The sequence below is a fragment of the Leguminivora glycinivorella genome, chromosome 12 (genome assembly GCF_023078275.1).
Source record: "Leguminivora glycinivorella isolate SPB_JAAS2020 chromosome 12, LegGlyc_1.1, whole genome shotgun sequence".
Taxonomy (NCBI): domain Eukaryota; kingdom Metazoa; phylum Arthropoda; class Insecta; order Lepidoptera; family Tortricidae; genus Leguminivora; species Leguminivora glycinivorella.
In genome coordinates this window covers 9,831,980-9,846,424 of record NC_062982.1, presented here as the reverse complement: position 1 = coordinate 9,846,424, position 14,445 = coordinate 9,831,980, and the positions used below count along the sequence as shown (strand labels likewise).

The following is a 14,445-nucleotide window of genomic DNA, read 5'->3' as shown; positions in this document are numbered from 1 at the left end:
GTAACCTGGACCTGGCTCCGTCACGCGTCAGGGCGCGCGCACTCGACCGCCCCGGGCACTCCAGCACGGCGTTGTCACTATGTGCGTTACGCTGCCATAATACGAGATTACGAAGCTCGTCACACCACATAATTGTAGCTTCTTGGGTAATGTTTAGACATTCATTCTTCATGACATGATTTCTGAGTTGTTTATCGCTTTTAGGGAAATATGGTACGATGAGGATTGTTTGTCTGCAAATGCAGTAAATAGGTATCAGAAACATACTTTGATTTAATAAAAAACTGCAAAATTAATTACTTAGTGGGGAACATACGAGTAGATGTAGGTTATTAAACCTAGGTACCTAATTTTTAATGTGTACGTTTGGATAAAAACCAACCGAATTTGGAAATACGTTTACTCCTATGGGTTTGTGTTTGTGCATATTTTCTGTGGTCGTTTAGAACTTGTCGCGCAGTTACTGCATCGATAACACTACTAAATAATGTAAATATTAATGTAAGTAATGGGAAATAAAATAAATATTAACAATAAATAATGCCCTTCAATAAAACGAAACAAGTTGATAATTAGGAAAGTGCGGACATTTAATAGCTAGAGCTCCACCTAGTCTACCTACTCCATCAACTCCTGATTTATCGCACATTATTTTGTCTATAAAACTATCTTCTGCCTTCCTTCTAATACAATGTTCACCTTAATTAAATGACCATCTTCAAACAGGATTTCCACTACTTACAAGCTCGTATAAAATAGTTTTCCTTTTCAAACACGTTCGTAAACTCGTTTAAATCTTTCCTGCGAGCGAAGCGCAGCGAATCGACCGTCGGCCCTCCGAGTTCATCTGCGTTCGGAAATTCATTTATTTTAATGATTATGACAATCATTGGCTTTTATTTGAGCACTATTATTGTGTGAGAACATAAGTTATTGTTATTGCTTTCCAATTTTGGTGCTCACCGTACTGGTGCGTATTCAATTGGAACGTATAAAATGTAGTGTTTCGAATGTTCGCATTAATAATATTTATTGATGGAGTAAGTTGTTCGCCGCTACAGCATCATAAAGTTTTCAAAAAAGGGCACGCAACGAATCGGGTATTTGACGTATCTTAACCCCATCGTCCAGAAGTTTACTTTTACGTCTTCCATCTGCATTAACGTTAGAATATGCACGGATAAAACAAATATAGCATGGCATTACATTCATTGCACTTTATCTATTCATGGAGTTTCATCATTATCAGAATCGTGTATTACAATAAAGGCTGAATGGGCGGTTCTAGTGATGTGTTGAGAATATTCCTGTTCCCGGGAACATAGTGGGAATAATTGATTACCAATGGAGGGTTAGTCAGATAAAAATTGCAAAATAAAACTTGCCGTTGCAGGGCTGTAAAGAAGTGATACTATTTTATTATAAAACAAAAATCATGCCAGCAATTAATCAACGGTTATACTCGTATATTCTGTGCGTATATTAGTATCTTCGGTCATAATAAAATCGATTCACTATAGGTAATTATGCTCCTGAGATATTTTCGTCATTAGGCAAAAATTTCAAAACATTCCATTATTATTCAAAAGTAAAGTTGTACCTATTTTTAACCGTCGCCTCATATCTCAAGAAGGACGGTTATCAAGTCGTCTGTATGTTTTTTTATTTTTTTATTTTTTATGTTTGTTCCTCGATATCTCCGTCGTTCCTGGACCGATTTTGAAAATTTTTTTTTTGATTGAATGTATATACATACAGATTGGTCCCATTTTTCTCAGAAGTTCAGAACCCAGTTCTGATGATGGGATCCTGGAGAAATCGAGGGAACTCCTCAAATCTGAAAGGCATACATATGGTGATTTTTGTGTTAATAAAGGAACAGCATGCATTTAGGTACGGAACAGTGACATTTGGTGCAGTGGAACTGCTGATGATGGCCAGAACGGAACTCTTCAAATCTGAACGGCACGCTTATAGTGACTTGGGTATTTTTATACGAACAGCATGCACTTTCGTACAGAACAGTGACATTTGGTGCAGTGGAATTTCTGATGATGGTCAGAACCGAACTCCTCAAATCTGAACGGCACGCTTATAGTGACTTTGGTATTTTTATAAGAACAGCATGCACCTTCGTCCAGAATAGTGACATTTGGTGCAGTGGAACTGCTGATGATGGCCAGAACCAAACTCCTCAAATCTGAACGGCACGCTTATAGTGACTTTGCCATTTTTATAAGAACAGCATGCACTTTCGTCCAGAACAGTGACATTTGGTGCAGTGGAATTTCTGATGATGGTCAGAACCGAACTCCTCAAATCTGAACGGCACGCTTATAGTGACTTTGGTATTTTTATAAGAACATCATGCACTTTCGTTCAGAACAGAGACATTTGGTGCAGTGGAACTGCTGATGATGGCCAGAACCAAACTCCTCAAATCTGAACGGCACGCTTATAGTGACTTTGCCATTTTTATAAGAACAGCATGCACTTTCATCCAGAACAGTGACATTTGGTGCAGTGGAATTTCTGATGATGGTCAGAACCGAACTCCTCAAATCTGAACGGCATACTTATAGTGACTTTGGTATTTTTATAAGAACAGCATGCACTTTCGTCCAGAACAGTGACATTTGGTGCAGTGGAACTGCTGATGATGGCCAGAACCAAACTCCTCAAACCTGAACGGCACACTCATAGTGACTTTGGTATTTTTGTAAGAAAAGCATGCATTTAAGTTCAGAACAGTGACATTTATTTAGTTATGTTTGTTAAGCATATGTTTTGAAGTCAAAGTTTGTCAAGCTTCGATTTCTTATAATATAATCGGATTCATGAGGAATTGAGGAAACTCCTCAAACCTTAACGTTATACGTATATTCATTTGTGTTTCCATCTAATAATTAAAGCATTAAAAGCAGTTTTAAAAAATACTTACACATTTCTACATAATCCAACATTCGCAAGTAGCTTTCACCAGAACCCGAAAGGCGACGGTTTTTTTTTTTCTTAAAAATTATTTAACCAATGTTTGGGCTACAGGGTACTTTTTAACCGTCGCCTCATATCTCTCAAGAAGGACGGTTATCAAGTCGTCTGTATGTTTTTTTTTTTATGTTTGTTCCTCGATATCTCCGTCGTTACTGGACCGATTTTGAAAATTTTTTTTTTGATTGAATGTATATGCATACAGATTGGTCCCATTTTTCTCAGAACCCAGTTCTGATGATGGGATCCTGGAGAAATCGAGGGAACTCCTCGAATTTGAAAGGCATACATATGGTGATTTTTGTGTTTTTAAAGGAACAGCATGGATTTAGGTACGGAACAGTGACATTTGGTGCAATGGAACTGCTGATGATGGCCAGAACGGAACTCTTCAAATCTGAACGGCACGCTTATAGTGACTTTGGTATTTTTACAAGAACAGCATGCACTTTCGTCCAGAACAGTGACATTTGGTGCAGTGGAATTGCTGATGATGGTCAGAACCGAACTCCTCAAATCTGAACGGCACGCTTATAGTGACTTTGGTATTTTTATAAGAACAGCATGCACTTTCGTCCAGAACAGTGACATTTGGTGCAGTGGAACTGCTGATGATGGCCAGAACCAAACTCCTCAAATCTGAACGGCACACTTATAGTGACTTTGCCATTTTTATAAGAACAGCATGCACTTACGTCCAGAACAGTGACATTTGGTCCAGTGGAACTGCTGATGATAGTCAGAACCAAACTCCTCAAATCTGAACGGCATACTCATAGTGACTTTGGTATTTTTGTAAGAAAAGCATGCATTTAAGTTCAGAACAGTGACATTTATTTAGTAATGTTTGTTAAGCATATTGAGTTTTCAAGTCAAAGTTTGTCAAGCTTCGATTTCTTATAATATAATCGGATTCATGAGGAATTGAGGAAACTCCTCAAACCTTAACGTTATAGGTATATTCATTTGTGTTGCCATCTAACAATTAAAGCATTAAAAGCAGTTTAAAAAAATACTTACCTACACATTTCTACATAATCCAACATTCGCAAGTAGCTTTCACCAGAACCCGAAAGGGGACGGTTTTTTTTTCTTAAAAATTATCATTTATGGCTTTTACCTTTATGCCAAGATCGATTCCAACTTAGTTGTGTTATTTTTATTTATATCTACGTAAGGTTAACGAACTGTCATTTAACAATAAGAATTGTAGACTCTGACCCAAATATTCAAAGCCAGGAACACTGACGGGCCAAACTATTAAGCTTAGCTAAGGAACCGTTTCTCGAACAAAAGCCCGGATTACGTTTAAGTAGCCGCCCACTTAATCATTATTGCTTATTGATATTTACCGAGAACGCTTTGCGACGCGGATGAGACAATCGCTACTTATCGTTTATCGAACAAAGCGTGGAAAATAAACAACAATGGATTGAGAAGTAAAGCTTTTGAGCGTGAATTAAAGTTTAAGGAAAAATTGGCGCCGATTTCGTTGAACAAAATATTCTTATTTCTTTTTTGTTACGTTGAAGACCTCAAAAATGTTTGATGACTTAGCATTTGACACGTATCGGTACCTACTGTTAAAGCTTCTTTATGATAAGCGACAAAAATGAGACTTTTTGCATCAAAACACACTTTGTAAAGTTACATTGTTAGGTAGTTAAATTACAACTTTATATTATAAATCATTAATAATAAGAAAGAAAATGGCCGCTAAGTATTAAGTAGTGCTAAGTTTATTTCTATAGCTTATACTTTTAGAGGTTATCTGCAGTCATATATTGCCAAAGCGACTTGGGTTGGGCCAAACCAAAAAGTATTATCGTTTTCCTCTAACGACGGTGATCAAAATTGCGGTCACATCTCTTCTTTATTGCACTTTCACAGTACATTATTGATATCCTGACTTGACCACTAGCTTGCATTATTATCAAAATAATATTGAAACTTATTTCTAGATTAAAACGTTTCCTATCCAATGTTTACGTTTCTAATAATGGCTTTTTCTGGTTTTACGTATAGCTAAGCCAAACAAATGCACCATTATTATATCATATTAAATGACATAAAGCTCTCTATGATTATCACATCTCTACCTCATTCCCGAGTCTCATGGGGAAATTGATTAAATTAATGTAACTTATGTCCGATTAGACATATATAAGTAAATATAACGTTTTTGTTTAGAATCACGTGAAAATGTACAGAGGCTCCTAAACCCACGCGTTCAGAATACTAAAGCAGTTTAAAGATCTCTGATGGTCTATAAATGGGCATCTAACGTGTAGCGTTGCCATAATGGCGCCATAGACAATACATTTCGGTCACGTCTCAACTCAAAGCTCATTGAGGTGAAGTCACAAAGCCTGCAGGAACACAGACTCACTGTACTCAGGGTCTATAGAATGATGTCGAATTCGTAAAGCTAGCTACACACTGGCTGATAACATGAGGAAATATGTTTACCCGACGGTATTTTTTTTCTGGTGGCGGTGTCCACAGGTCTCGTTGCTCGCGAAGGTCTGGAAGGGAGGGAATGCTCATGTCCATATCTGCCGCCATCAATTTTCCCTTAGACGCCCTATACGACACCCACGGGATGAGATGGGGTGGCAGTGGTGCTATTCCTTTTGCCGGCACCTCATTTGACCGAACGCGTTGTTTTTTCAGAATCCATTATTTTTCATGTTCCCAAAAGGTATGCTGTAGAAACCGATTGTTTTAAGTCAGGTCAGATTGGTAACCTTTTAAAAATCTAATCTTAGTTATTCAGAGAAAACGCTTTCGGTGAAATGAAATGACTGGCAACAAGGAGTACGTTTATATTTCATCAGATATGTAGCGGCTGAGGTTCTGAAATATATCTGATGAACATGTGCTTTGAGATCTGATAATAGTTTTTTGTGAACAACTTGCCCCCTCCGACTCCGACCTCCGATATATATGATGATGATGATGAACAAGGCAAGTTCATAAGATCTTTTTCTTTCTTTGTCACATCATATGTGTGGTGCTGTGTGTAGATGGTTTCTACAATATACCTACGTTTTTTCTATTCTGTCTATTCTTTTATATTTTGATCCTGTAGGTTGAAAGGAAACGAATATAGTTTCGCAAGTGTAGACCAAGCACAGCATAGCTAGTAGAAATGACAGCAACAGCATGCTCTCTCAAACCGGTCGAGACGAGAGCCTTTCCAGACCGTCTATGTTGTTTGTTGCAGTGCATCAATAGGACCGGTTACGAATACTACGGGCCCGCTTCGAGATCAATCATTTTCACCTTTACGATTTGACGTGGAGTCTCAGATATGGAATTAAAGAGGTGTCTTTTTATTTGGAATGGGTACGATTGTAAGTATCCATCAAGAATATAAGGTATTCAGGTCTTTGAAAATCCTATAATTTCATGTTTAGATTTTCCGTGGTGGCGATTAAAATAATGGTACCATTAAATAAATATACCTGATCTTAAAATATCATATTATTCATAATTTATTAACTGCGTGTATCAATCACAACTACTGCTTCTGAACACTTTTTAGGAAGCTCCAGCTATCGTTGTATAATTTCAATCGCGTGTTTAACGGACTTAAAAGGATTAAAACGACAGAGGCGTAGCAGAGCAGCCAATATTCAGTGGCAATGCTCACATAGGAATTCATTTCGCCCCGAGAAGTGTCCGGTTTCAGTCTGGCACCACGAGCGCTCGTCCGTGTTGCATTAGTATTTATTTATGTATCGTGCAGGTTCTGGTTCTGGCGGCGCCGCGGGTGCGGGCGGAGGGAGGAACACTTACTACGTGATTAATCCGCGCCCCCGCCCGCGCCCGGCCCGCGGCCCTAGCCGCGGCCAGGCGTACTCGCGCCGGGTTTCCTCGTCCCCGCGTCTCATGGCCACTCACTACGCACGGGGCTCCGCCGTAGTGCCGCCTGCCGACGCCAGTCGCGTCGCGACCTGCGCCGACAACGGACGCTCTGCGTAAACATTTCGACTGTATGATATCATTCATGCTAATCTCCGCTCGTTGATTTTCCTGCCCAGTGACCGCAGTGAAACCCGCGTCGCCGCGAGTGCCGAATGTTAGTAGACGTCACCCGTGTATTTTTCCGTCGGGAACGAAACCTGTTTGGAGTGACCGGCGCCTGCCTCGGATGAGACCGGCGACTAGTGAACGTTGCTGTGACCCGTGGCCTGCGATGCTGCGCCCGTGACCGTCTTGCGACAGTGCCACGAAACGTAAGGATCTGTTCGTTCATTCTGCCGGCTCGCGTGCACGAGCCACCTTCCTATTTGCATGGCGCATACGAGTGGATTTTATTTTCGTCTGGGGAGTGCCTGTGTGCGTGTAGTGTGAATGTATGGGAGCATCGGTATGTGCGAGGCACGTGTGTGGGTTTGCGTCCGTCGAGACGGCTACTCCCCGCGGCTAGCCTGCTTTATTTAGGTTGTTTCTGAGCGCTTCGTCCATGTCCGTGTATGTCGGCTACCTGTCTCGTCAACCCGTTTTCTGCTTTTCCAAAACTTCTTCTACTTTTGTTCTGCTCTTTGGACAATGTTCTTTTGAACTAGAAATATCTTAAACACCTACATACAACTCTAAATATCGTTTTCGTTACTTTAACATCTTCTCTACAAACTTGCAATGCAAACGTCACTTAGCAGAACGTGATTAGCTGATTACGTATTCCGTTTTCCAGACTTACGTAAAGCAAATAAAGGGTTCGCAGATGTCTTCAACTTGTCCAAATATCATCAGAACTTAATCCAGAGATTGTGAGCTGAATCAGGTTATCTCAAGTATGTATATGCGCTCTATCTATGTAAATGTATTTATGTATCCCACCGTCTTACCGTTATCTTTTATCAAAACATCAATATTTGAGTGCATGATAATGACGAGTTCCTACTTGCAAATTTTGCGATATCGTAAACATCAGCCCACTCAAATGTTAAAGTTAAATCGGATCTCTTGGAGGTAGAAATAGAAAGGTACCAATACTAACGTACCTAAATAATCGGATTCTGAAGTGGGATGTCATGAATTTGGTCATAGGTATTTAGAGACTGTTGTTTCCGGAATTTTGGTGGAAACCATTGTTCTTTGGATATAGCATATCAAATTGCTCATAGGAGATATCCTATGAGCAATGAAGCTGAATTTACCAATGAAGATCCAAGGATCAAGATATCTATTGTTGCCACAAGTAAATGACTCAAAAGTCAACGCTTTGCCATATTGTTTAAATTTGTAAACATTGCTTATGGTTACGTACTTTTACCACAATTGAATATGCATAATACCTAACGCGAATTTCCTTCCTTATCGGCTTGCGAGAATATACAGTTAAACTGTGTTAAATCATATTAGTCTCTTCTCTAGATTCTGTAAACATTGGTACATTTTGTATTTATATTCGATGAAAATCTGTTTTTTTTTAAATTTTGTACCTAGATTATACTGCTAGACTAATAAGTATGGTTTCCGATCGAATAAAATAGGTTGGGTGTATATCCTTTTGGTTAGCAATGTCAGCAAAAAGGGACATTTTGTGCAAAAGTTCTGCAATGGAACGAAGTTAGTCCAACCAAACCGAGTACAAGTTATCAATACTAATAGTGTTCTAAAGGAACATGATGCAAGTGAAAAAGGTAATCATCAGAAACATTAACGTTAATTGATTGCAATACTATAGAGAGATCGGAACGTTGTCAACATCGTAGTAGCGTTAATTGTAATTAATAGAGTTATTTTAAAATAGAACAAGAAGGAAAAGTACTCGAGGCCGGCGACGAGAAGTTCTGCTGTTACTTTCGCTTTCCAAGTGTAAGTCTCGAAAAACCAGCATAAATGTGGTCTTTGACCAAGTGTAGCTCTTCATTATTTCGGGGTCACATAATTATTGGAACAATGGAGACAAAAGCTCGAAAAGCGATAGAATGACAACTACAAGTCCAGTTAGCCAGATAAACTCCGACCCGGCGCGGACGCGACGGACGAGTGACGACACTTTACAATCATAACTACTTCATAACACAAATCTTTTGTATGCTGAGCTAATTTCATAACAAACAGCTACACAATCATAAGAAGAAGGTCCAAATAAATTGAAGACAAATAGGTTTCGATACAAACAGGTGCTTCATTCAGTTCCGTGAGTTTGTGATTGTTGCATGGTGGTTGCATGATTCCAAATCTAAAATGGGCCGTGACCGTCGGCCAAATATTCTGCTAGTGACATACCTCTGTGACAGTATTCTGATGAATTAAACACAAGTGCACATATTAAAGATTAACACATGACTGCGGAAAATAATACAAAGTACCTATAGTTAAGAGTCTGCTTTAGACACCCACATAAAATAATATGATAATAACTAAGTATTTGAATGGTTCTGGGATCCTAACTAATTTAATCTCAATGGAATTACTTCTTCATAAATAACAGTTAAGGTTTCGAGAAACAATAGACAACATTTCTAAAAGCCGTGGGGCTTCCTTGGTAACGACAAGCTAGGCTTATTTTTATTGCTAATTAACATAATATGCTTTATAAAGTTCCAAGCTGGGTCGTTATTAAATTTGCGCTCGTGTAAGCCTCGGGCCGAGTTATTTTTAGAAGAGATAAAGTTAGCCCTGATCAGACTGAAGAGTTAACTAGAGTGATATATTTTTGACTTTATACAAATTGGAATTCAACTTTTATCAGATTAATGTAAAATAAAGTCGAAATATGTACTACGTAATTTATTAATTATCAATATGCAAATATTGATGATATAGATACAGATGCTGATAATCTGGATTCTGGAGTCAGTAATCAAGTAAATGCCTCGTGCAGCTATGTGTGCGCCCGTGCTGGCCTTTGACATAGCTAATAGCAAGTCCAACGATTAATGAAGCGGAGAGCGTACGTATAAACACTACACTGTTACATACTTACAAACATAAAGCTGATGGGATTCAAAACAAACAAGCAAGAGAAAAGACGACGTCATAAATCAAATAAATCCATCAAAAAACAAGTAGATATACGCAGGTGGTTGTCACAGATGATTTATGTTGTATTTTCACGAGCTCTCCAATTATAAAAGCCGTGAATGAAATACCTGTGTGGTAAAAGATTGAAAATAATAATTCGTTTGAACAAAAATTTCTGTTTCACAAACTGTGGGACATTGTACGAAATTATTATGTAATAGGCTAAATTGGGAGCCAAGTAGGTACTTCCCCTAAAGTAAATAGAGATTCCTAATGAAGTAAACAAACTAGAGTACATGACATGCATTATTGACCAAAGATAAGAACTTACTACAAAACTAATTATTCAGTACCTTCGTACTGATAAAATAAAAGTGTGCGTCCAAACGACATTTTATTGGAGTGATAAGTTCGTGGCCTGTTCCATTCCTGGTCTCGTTGCAAAGTAAACGACGCTAAATTAAATAAACGTCCAGTTGTCAGATAACCAGCGGCGGTTGCAAAGAAAACAAAGAGATATAGTCGGTGTCACACACGGATAGCGTTAATGATGTACAGTGAGCATGTGTGAGGTTGCGTTGGTGGGCGTGCGGTTATCAAGGAGCCGCTACCGCCTACTATAGCTATCAGCTGTGATAACGCTCGCATACCTGAACACTTTGCTTCTAAATGCAGGCTCAAGCACATAGTGAAGGCAATTAAGACGCATGAATGAATTGTTTGCAGGGCTAATCAATTGTTTGTTGTTTATTAATTATTATGATGCGGAAAAATAGTAGGCAGCACTTGCTGTGTAGTTGATAAACGATAATAGGTATTATGGTTCATATGTTAATACGAGAATTTCGTAATTCATTATTGAGTCAGTGAATATTGATAATGATTTGTTTGAAGACTCTTTCAAAAGTCACTAAATAATTGATATTTATGTAACTTTTGAAACGGAAATAATAAAGAAATACAAGAAAGGAAAACACAGAGAAAAGTTGTTTAGATAAAATCGATGAAATTGTAGACGTTAAGTCGTGAACGTAATAAGAAGAAAGTACTAATTGAAACAGCAACAACAGGAATCTCTAAAATTATGAAGATGAAGACAGAAGATAAGTAAAATCACAAGCAGTGTACAATACTAGAATTCTCACGCTTCCAACGGTTTCCTATTTCTGCGTGTCAACATCGAGAGCGTGTCGCATTGCGTTTGCAGACGATCATAGAGTTTTCAAAACACTTCAACTACGACTGCTATACCAAACTCCGTGGATTTATTTAACACCATAACTAAACTATGATTCAACTGTTTGGGTTACACTATACAGTAACCTAAATTGTACGACAATTATCGAAATATTTTGGGAATACATTATGGAAACATTTTCATAAAGGCATTGGATTCAAATGATCCAATTGATCAATTATCGAAAGATTTTGGGAAAACATTATGACCAGAGATTCTTTAAAGCTATTTTGGTAAGTTCGTAATATGAAAATAAAGTGGAATGCTAAACTAAATGTTGCATATTTTAACATCTGAATAGACTGTTGTAAAGTTGTAAAACAAGAAATAATCAATTAAAATAAAACTTTGTTGATGCAATCCCGGTTACACGAGTTTGACGAATATGATAAGTTAATTGTAGGTAGATTACATAACGATGGATGTGATTAAAATAGGGTTTGAGTTACGGCCTCATTTACTCAAAAGTGTATAATACTAATGGCCATTCAATATTTTTAAAGATCTTATTTGAGAACAGAGTCATAGGGCTATAAAAATAGAATATTCCTATCGCCACTTGATTTGAATGGCGGGTTATCAATACATATACAAATAAATGAAATATTTTGGAAAAAGAATGTTATAGAATAATAGCTATGCATGATTTCAATGATTCGAATGGAAATTTTTCCACAATATACAGATTATGAATACTAGGGCCTCTTACCGGTTGTTTCCATTACCTTCTCTTTATTTACCTCATATCATAAAGCTCTTCAGTTGTTTCGTTTCTCTTTTGCTATATTTTTATCATTTTATACTTCATGTTACTTTAGAGAGCGTCGTGTCTCGCAAATAAGGTGTATTTATTTTCTCTTTTATTTTAACTTTCAACAATTTTATAGCCTAGACAGTTTTTTGTTTCATTTACCGGTATTGATTACAAATTAGTATCTCAGCTTTCTTTCTTAGAATATCTTAACCTAAGTGCAGTTAGACCTCTTTTGTTAAAGGTGGATGATATGAGATATGACTATGAGACTATGACATTAAAGCTTATCTTCACCGAACAAAGGACTTTCTTCATACCTTTGTTGGCGATCTAGGTAGTATTAACATTTATTTACCAAGCAACACACAATGTTACTTTATAAACAATGAAGTGTATAAAGGGTGTTGTTTTTCAACATTGCCCTTTGTTTGAGTTGTGACTGACGGTTGCACTTTACCTTCGTTTTCTTATTGTATTATAAACAAGTTGAGATTTTTACGCATTGGCTATTAGAATTGTACTGCAGGTAGTGCAGGTTTAATTTAATAGAAAATAACAAATGTTGTAAAACAATTTCATAAAGAACCTCATCCATGTTATGATTACATACATACTGGCCTTAGCGTCTATTTCAGACAATTTATGGTGCAATGTCCGAGAGACATCGCTTTTGATGACTAAAGAGACCTTTGCGAGAGCGACATATTCTGCCACATAGCTGACAAGGGAAGCTTGCAACCGATTGCGACGTTTCGCTATGGTGTCTTCTTTCCCTTTTGTCAGCAAGTGCCGCAAACCAACGCACTTTCGCCACTCCGTCCGTATGTTATGGTTATTACATAGATAAATATAGGTAATCTGCGATAATTTTGCAACGATTTTCACAGCCTCGCCAGTGCAGATGTTATTTTTAACGTCAAACTTTGACGAAATTCTGACATTTACTTAACCCTTGTAGAGGCGGGGCTATTAAAATCTTTGCAGACTTATCTTGGGCGGATTCTAAAAGCTACACTACAAGCCCGGTTCAAACAAAAAGGGCGTCCGTACAGGATACGTATCTTGTGGGAGCCAAGCCAACAATAAACGTATGGAAACAGCATACATCGCGGTTTGTAAACGCCCAACGGCTACTCTATTTAAAGCAGCTTACAAAAATAATAACTAATAAATCTTCACGTGTGTAATGTAAACAATGTTACGTTAGGTTATCCAAGGCGAGTAAATAATTAGATAAGTATGCATCGAGGAGAAATTTCTAATTTTATGAGACATCGCTTAGGAAAATTCCATAAACAAAATAATATGTTAAAGGATCTGATAATGAACAATAAAACAATAAGTAGAAGAACTACAATTATTGAATTTAGGATCTATGGAAAATTATATCATTGACATCTTTGTATGTTTTTAACATTAACGTATTAGCAAACTTTTGTTTAAAATATCGCATAACTCGACCCGTTAAGCAAGCAGAACTTGCGGTAACATTGCTCAATGCTACACCTGGGAGCTTGAAACTTACAATTGCAAGCTTGTAACGTTAGAGCAATGTTTGAGCTATATTGATGTTAAACGCTTTCGGCCGCGCTGTAGATAAACCCTGTAAGTTTCCCAGATCGGAATTTTACAACTTTCTATAACTTTGAATAGCAATGTTGCTGATACATTGAAATATAAACTTACTAGAAAGTTATGACGAAAACTTTTAAGAAGTTCATTTTTGTACATTGCAACAATAGCACATATGCAACTTGTGCGTAACTTACACGCTATTCATTACGGCAAGGTTACATTTGTAATAAACCAAAAAGTTTGAAATTGTATGTTATATAAATTTTTCACTGGCACCTTTTAATAAGTTACAAATGTAACATTGCTTTAACAACTCTAGTGAAGTTCCTTGCAAGTTACACTTGTAATGTACCTAAAAGTAGCGCTCATAATGTTTCTGGTATATAACCATTTGGTATGTTGTGTCAATAAATCACTGGCAACTTACTAGTTTAGTCAAAAAATAATATTGCTAGAACTTGCTAATTGCACGTCATGAGAAAGTAACTCGTGAATCGTTCGCACAACATTTCATAGGGATATTGCAGGGAAATTAATTTTTGTGGTTGATAGGACGTCGCAAATACAAATGCACGCAAGGTGCTCTGCGAGCTGCGTGCGGACCGCAGCGAGCCTGGGCGGGCGGGCGGGCTCGCCCAGGCTCGCTGCTCTTCGTGTGCAGCTTAATAACTAGAAACAAATAAAGTCAAACTTTAAAAATACCACACACAAAAATCATTGATGTTTATAAAACAAAAACATGGATATACAGCCAACATAATTTATTTCATTTTTTTTCTTTTAACCCTTCAGACCAAACCAGCACCATACTAATGTACAATGATAATACTTATTTATACTAATGGTGTTACATATTTGAATTGACAATGACATATCTATTATAATACACACAAACACATTTTAA

The 14,445-nt window shown here is 37.5% G+C and overlaps 1 protein-coding gene across 1 annotated transcript in view; it reads left to right on the top strand.

Moving 5' to 3' along the window:
- Positions 1–6,785: 6,785 nt before the first annotated feature.
- Positions 6,786–14,445, top strand: part of LOC125231585 (ataxin-1-like) — a 66,186-nt gene continuing 58,526 nt past the window's right edge. Inside the window, exon 1 of the mRNA XM_048137043.1 lies at positions 6,786–7,232. The gene's annotated coding sequence lies outside the window, so the exon portion shown is untranslated. The remainder of the gene's footprint in view (positions 7,233–14,445) is intronic.